This window comes from Electrophorus electricus, unplaced genomic scaffold (genome assembly GCF_041902795.1).
Source record: "Electrophorus electricus isolate QZ-2024a unplaced genomic scaffold, ASM4190279v1 Scaffold157, whole genome shotgun sequence".
Classification (NCBI taxonomy): domain Eukaryota; kingdom Metazoa; phylum Chordata; class Actinopteri; order Gymnotiformes; family Gymnotidae; genus Electrophorus; species Electrophorus electricus.
Window position 1 is genome coordinate 110001 of NW_027658438.1, and position 7500 is coordinate 117500.

Consider the following 7500-nt stretch of genomic DNA (forward strand, 5'->3'; position numbering starts at 1 on the left):
CAGAAACAAGTTAAGGTGCATGGTTTATTATATTTCATAGTATGGAAACCCATTGTGTAAAATCATATTGCTGTTAGAATCACTGTATATTTTGGCATTTTGTCTTATTGCAGTAGTGTCCAGACTCCACGGTTTCCTTTTCCAGAGCGGGTTTCCACAATGGGATGATTGTCTCATTTACACATCTCTGTTTTCTGTAAAAGCCCCTTTCAAAAAATTTTAAGCATCTCTATTATGAAGGAAAGTGGAAATAAATGTATCAGTTATTAAATAACACGATTCCTATCAATGTTTTATTCAACAGCTGTTTTTGCTTGTGCGCTCTCTCTCTCTCTCTCTCTCTCTCTCTCTCTCTCTCTCTCTCTCTCTCTCTCTCTCTCTATCTCTCTCTCTCTATCTCTATCTCTCTCTCTCTCTCTCTCTCTCGCTCTCTCTCTATCTCTCTCTCTCTCTCTCTCTCTTACTCGCACACACACACACACACACACAATGCATCCAGTTATTCACAAATCTAAAGCTGCAATGGAATAAAGAGGAAAAACCTTTAATTTCTAAGCATTGAATCTTAATGCTTAACAGAAATGTTACCTTAGTGTTTGAACAGATGCCTTTCTCCATCAGCGAGGAAATCCACTCTGCGCTTCAGAGCTCCTTCGTAGCACAATTATTTTCTCATTTTGTGGAGAAGAGCAAAAAAATGAAAGTAGAAAATAATACATTCAAAACTCAATGGTGAGGAACAACTCCAGAGGCAGAATTGATTGAACTCCAGTGGCTGTGTGTTCCTCCCCTACCCCTCTGCCTGCAGGCCTGAGACTGCCTTAGAGGCTCTGCGTAGAGAAAACCTTTCACTTCTGCCTCTACCATTCTCACAGTGGGGGTGAAGAGGGTGAGGTTGTGTTTTTTTTGGGGGGGGGGGGGGGGGTTTGTTTGTTTGTTTGTTTGTTTGTTTGTTTTGTTTGTTTTTCATCATGACTGAAACTGTGATTTTTCAGTCATGCGAAACCACAGACACCCTGTTGCTACCATGTCCAGTCTATCTAGAGATCACCTGAGCGTTACTGAATAATTTTCATGACCCAAGCAGGGAAAAAAAGCAGAAAACCCCAAGATATTTGGTATTTTGTGCAGCCATTTCGTATTGGTAGTTCATTCTCACAAAGGCTTGCTCGATATGGGCCTTTCATTAGTATGGCTGGCCAGCAGTGTTAGCCAGGGATACGGTCTCTTATCAGAGTCTGCACAGAGACGCAGAGGTTTGTTCAGCATTATGCCCTCAAAATGGAAGATAATAGGCTTTGGTGTATTTTCCAGCTCTGGAGTGGTGATTTATGACTGGCTTGGTGCAAGGGACATAGGGCTGCCACACATTATCAGCATTTGAGGGGAGAACGCTCGTCCTAGTTCTCTGTGCAGCCGAAATGGCTGTTTGGTGTAAAGGCATTTGATTTGGGTCAGTTGAGTGCAAACAATGGGGTTTGTGTCCTGGGCTGGAGTCTGTAAGTGGGAGCTGGCAAGAAAAAGTAAGAGCTAAGGAACAGATGGGGATCGGCACATAGAGAGAGTGTGTAAGAGAGAGAGAGAGAGAGACAGACAGACAGACAGACAGACAAGGACTGAGTATGTGAGTGAACTGGAAGAGTCTCAGGATTCATTCAGGGTTAGAGACAGCAATATAGCACCTCGGCACTCTTCTGATTGACTGTTTGACCAGGGAGAACAGAAGCCTCCATTCTAATGCTCATTAGTTTAGCAAGTTATTTTAAATGGACAGAGGCTTTTTCTTGACATGCATTTAACCGTAAGGTCATAAGTTGTGATTGTGGGTTCTTCATGCGAAGTTTTTTTTTTGGAGGAGTTTGGTTACAGTTTCTCAGGCCATCTGTACCTAAAAAGAAGTATACTAAATAAGGGCTCATCATGTTCCTCTTACTCAAATGTGCTCTTCTTCTTTGTTTCATTGGCGAGTGCTCTCATTCTTTCAGGCATGTGTTTATTAGGGCCCAACATGCCCCCTGCTATTAGTGCATTTTGGCCCTTGCCAGCTGGTGATGTCTGAATCCAGAGGTGATGATCACTGTAACAGCTGCCTGGCAGGCATTTTTAAACTCCTGCCTTTCCAAGAGAACCTGATTGGAGACAGAGACACAGTTAGAGCTGACCATTCCAAGTGCTCATTATCGGTGGCTCCTGGCCTAATTTCGCTCTGAATTTGTTAGCTCTAATCTGCTGTTTCTTTTGAGTGTGTAGTTGTTGTATATTGTCATTTTTCTATGCGTGCGTGCGTGCGTGCGTGCGTGTGTGTGTGTGTATGCGTGCGTGTGTGTGTGCGTGTGTGTTTCTGCACTGTCTCCACATGATGACTCCCTGCCTGATCCAGTTTCTATAGAAGCTCACCATGCATTTACACAGACCCTGTTCCTCATTTCCATCCTGCACAATAGCACTGATGGCAGTGGCAAAGCGTTTGAAGCATGTCGTAAATACCACATTTCTTTCTTTATGTGCTTTTCCTGCTGCCCGCCACCACCGCGCGTGTAGCTCTCCACCTTGTCGATGCTCTTCCTGCACCTTTGGGGGATCTGAGGGGAGGTGGACTCTTCTCTGCAGGGGCTTTTAAAGCCTGCCTGTGGAGGGGATTGAGTCTTCCTTTCACACCTGACCTCCACACTCTACTCCAGCACCGAAGGGCTTTTGAAGGGGTCACACAGACCCCAGACAAGAGCCCTTGCGGGATTCTTCACCTGCGGGAAAGCAAGTGCAGTTCCCTGGACAGTGCTTCGGTCTCAGAGTGAGCCAGCTGGAGCTGGGGTGGAGCCGGGTAAAGCTGAAGAAGGGAATCTGCTGGAAGATCAACCTTCCGCTTGGCAGAATTAACGAGGGAGGCTGTAGGTCAAGATATCCAGCTTATTTCTAGCAAATCACGGCCACAGAGGATGTAAAATTAAAAATGGGGCAGAGAAATATGTGTGTAATAAACAGTGGTAAAGGTTAGGTAGGGCTTTCTGCTAATGGACAAGTGAGGTGAACCATCGCATGCCAGTGAGACACTGCTATGATTAAGCTCACAGATTTTACAGATCAGGTGTCTGGATGTAGCAGAGATGGAGACTGATGCTAACAGCCAAGGTGGAGCTGATGGTTAGTGATAAATATTTGAAGTGAAATACACATCACTGCATCACACTTTTGCTGCACTGAGACTGTGTGTGTGTGTGTGTTGGTGGCTGGGTGAAGAATACTGTCAATAAGCTGTCTGTTCTCTTCATAATAAGACTTTGCTGCAATGACTTAGAAGTTATGACAGTATCTGCCCTCTCTCTCTCTCTCTCTCTCTCTCTTTCCCTCTCTCTCTCCCTCTCTTTCTCTCTCTCTCCCCCTTTTCTCACCCTCCTGCTTGTTCTCTCCCTCCCTCACACACACACACACACACACCCGCTCCCTCTCTCTCTCTCTCTCTCTCCCTCTCTCTCTCTCTCTCTCTCTCTCTCTCTCCCCCCCCCCACTGTGTGTGCTCTCAGCAGTTTTCATTGCTCTCTTTGATCTCTAGGAGAGTTTATCTCAGCGTGTGTGCGTATGTTGGCCTTGGTTCTTTATTTGGACATGTCTCACTGTGATTCTGTGTGTTGCACTATGCTCATGTCACCCAGTGCCTGGAAGCCTGTTTTGCCATGTTTCCACTGGCGTGCGTGGACTTTGCTCGCCACAAACCCACCTTCCACATGTAGAGCTGCCTTAGAATATTGAAGCAACACCAGTCTGGTTGCAGGTTCGGGATATTAGGTCAATATTCAGAGCTGATACGATGTTGCTTTAGATTGACTTCTGCTCTGGATGTTCAACCAGGGCACAACTCGACTGCTGTTAAAAAGTCAGACACCTCACAAGAAGGCCTGAAAGAATTACACTCATATTTATAGACATCTAGTATATACTCATAACAAAGGGCCCATGTATGGTCATATAACACTTTTACTCTTTTTGAACTGTTATTTTCTCAGTAGTTTAGTTTCTGAATTGCTCACTCTTCTCGTTAACTGCATGTCGCCTTTCTCGCGTGCATTGCTTCTCTCGCTTTGGTTCCATGGCTTTTATTTCCCTATCATCCTTGATCCCTGTGCTATCAAACTGAAAAGAGAAAAACATCAGGTCTTTGTTTGTTTGCCTGGGCAAAACTCTCAAGGTTGGTCAGATCACTGGGTGTCAAGACGCTCATCAGGATTAAAGACCTTTTTAAATGTAGAATAGAGCAAAGATGAAAAAGAGACAACACCAGTGTTATGTAAGGCAGAGTATGAACAGTATTGCTTTATTTGAATGTTTAAAGCCTAGCACACCTCTGTGTTTGGAGGATTGGTATGAGTACATGCACCTTAATTCCCCCGTTTGTATGTGTTTAATAAGGTTACAGTGTCAATTTGTTTAATTTAATGCCCTGTCTCTGCACGTTTGCGTGTGAAGTGTACAACTGCAGGCAGGGACGAGTGTGAGCTGTAGAAGGAGGTTTCCAGGAGAGAATGGTAGAGGCATGTTAACACCCCCCCCCCCTCTCTCTCTCTCCACTCTCCTCCTCTCTCTCCCTCTCTCTCTCTCCACTCTCCTCCTCTCTCTCCCTCTCTCTCTCTCTCCACTCTCCTCCTCTCTCTCCCTCTCTCTCTCTCTCTCCACTCTCCTCCTCTCTCTCCCTCTCTCTCTCTCTCCACTCTCCTCCTCTCTCTCCCTCTCTCTCTCTCCACTCTCCTCCTCTCTCTCCCTCTCTCTCTCCACTCTCCTCCTCTCTCTCCCTCTCTCTCTCTCTCTCCACTCTCTTCCTCTCTCTCCCTCTCTCTCTCTCTCTCTCTCTCTCTCTCTCCACTCTCCTCCTCTCTCTCCCCTTCTCTCTCTCTCACTCATTTCTATTTCTGACAGTGTAATGTGTGCAGGCTTATTGGATTCACGCTCCTCCGGCTTGTAGCACATCCCTTGACGTCTGATCACGTAGTGAAGCAAGCCATTGCCTCCAAACTCAGACATCTCCTGTGATTTCGGAGGAATTAGAATTGACGCCTGCGAGTTTTTCTTTGAATCTTCAGATTTAACTGCATTAACAGAGTGGGAAGGCAGAATACCCACAGCCCTGTCGTATCCGAGAAAAAGCAATCGGCTTTGCTCGACAGCTTTCGGCTTCAGCCTCTCTGATGACTGACTGCACATGGTACAGCTCTCAAGAGGATACATGTCCTTCGTTAGGAAAGACACATATACACACACACAAATACATACACATACATAACAAAAACATACATACATACATACAAACACACAGACATACATACACAACAGTTTTAGCTCACTATTCCTTTGCATCAGCAATTTACATCAGCCAAACTGCCATGTGCCCAATTCAGCTGTCTTATCAGTGTGGGGTAACACTGATCAAAGAGTGAGGAGACAGTCCTGTCTCTCAGATTTAGGCAGGAAATGGGTGAGTGGGGGAGAGGGTGTGAAATGCTCTCTTGGTTGGGTACGGATGGCAGAAGGTCCAGGTGGGATGTCTTTGGGGCTCAACCCCCCTCCCTGCTCCCTGACTGTGTTTATATCTCTCACGAGAGTTGATTTGCGATGGCGCGAGTAAGCCGGCGAACACCACAATGGGCTGAAACCCTTCCATGACTGAGGCCAGCCAGAGAGGAAGACGAGTGAAGGCAAAAGAAGCCAAGGAGGATAGATGAATGGTTGCCTGGCAACAGAATTAGGCAGTTTTCAGATTAGGTTACAGTCAAAATGAGCTGTGGTTTGCCTTCTGTTAAATGTCTTTAGCAGGATTGTCACTTGTCAGATGAAGGGTGAAAAAATGTTGTGTGTGTGTGTGTGTGTGTGTGTGTGTGTACACGTGTGAGATCATAGTGAACTGCATCTGAACTGTGCATCATAATTCATTAATGTACCTGCACATTTCTGAAGATAAACAGTGTTTGCATTTACACTAACTGACTGGTGGGGTTAATGGTATTTATTTATATGTGTTAAAGTGTGACGTGTTTGGCATGGTACATAAGCAGAGGGCAGTTTTGTGTGCTGGTATGTGAAGCTGATGCATTATAATTATTGTTCTGCCACAAAGGAGTATTATTGAAAAAAAGAGTTAACAAAGAAAGGAGCACTAGAACAAGGAAGGGATGTGTGTGTAAGAGAGAGAGGGAGAGAGGGTAACAAGAGAAAGAGAAAAATTTAGAGGGAAAAAGGGAAGCGGAAGAAGAGAATGCAATGCCTTAGGTGGATTCCATGTCTATATGCTCACATGAGCGTGTGTGTGTGTGTGTGTGTGCGTGTGTGTGTGCTTGCGTGTGCGCGCGCACGTATGTGTGTGTGTGCGTGCGTTTGTGGGTTATGCTGATCCAGCACAACCGTGAAGTGTTTTCGTTAGCTTTACTGTCACGGACGACAAAAAACCTTGACACTCAGGTGTCCTGCTCGCCTCCAAATAGTAGTCTGAGTAGCAGAGGTGCCCCGCCCTCTCTTCCTGGTCACCAGTACACCACGCCCATGGGGCGTGGCCTGCTCCTCATGATGATCTGTCCGTGGCAGGGTCTAAGCTGTGATTTTACCGAGCACTGTCTGTAGAGCTGGTACCTCCGCACGGTGCGTGTGCCTCTCTTTGTGTGGCGTGAAATGCGCTCTGGTTCATGCAGTCATTCGTGTTCCCTGGAGGTCTCTCGGGCTGTGTGATAAGGCAGCAGATTTCTGCTGTAACTACTGCACAGCAAGTGTCACACCTGCAGCACTGTCCGAGGTGCTGCTCTCCAACACCCGACCTGCATCTCAGATTAGCGCAGGAATCAGGGGGGTTTATTGAATTTATTCAGATCATAGCAGAGAATGTAATCCGAGTATTATGGGTGTGTGTTCGTGCATGCAGGGAGTGGGGGCAGGGTGTTTGCAAGACAGGGTGTAAGGATGAAGGTTTGGAGACAGATTCTCCCATTTGCTGTGCTCTAGCAGCTCTCTCTCTCTCTCTCTCTCTCTCTCTCTCTCTCTCACACACACACTCACACTCACACACACACACACGCACGCATGGAGAAAAAGAAAAAGATGCTTGACATGACAAAATAGCAATTTGGGGAAATCATTTATACGTGTCCACACCCTCCCCCTCGCCCGTTTCCAAGTCCTCTCGTGTGGAGACGGGGCTGGTGCCTGCACGAGCTGATAGAACACCCTCGTGCCTCCTGTTCACAAGACGGTGGGCCGAGATGGAACCTACACGAGCAGGCGTCGGGCGAGAGTGACGCCCGGGGCGGGAGCTCTGTGCTCGGAGCTCGGAGAGGGAAGCCCCCCAACGGAGCATGAGTCATTCAGCGGGTGGAAACGGCCTCTGTGGATCTGGCGGTGGGATGGGAGCGTTTGGGGAGATCTAACTAGGCATCTGTCTGAGTGTGCTGTTTTTTTCTCCCCGGCCCCTGCTTCATCTTCTCTCTGTCTTCTTTCGCGCTTTTTTTTCTCTCCCTCCTGCTTTCT

At 46.8% G+C, this 7500-nt stretch overlaps 1 protein-coding gene across 2 annotated transcripts in view; it reads left to right on the plus strand.

The window, feature by feature from the left end:
* The window catches only part of LOC145654785 (gamma-aminobutyric acid type B receptor subunit 1-like), a 16366-nt gene that overhangs the window by 5973 nt on the left and 2893 nt on the right, over positions 1-7500 (plus strand). The gene's annotated exons all lie outside the window — the stretch shown is intronic.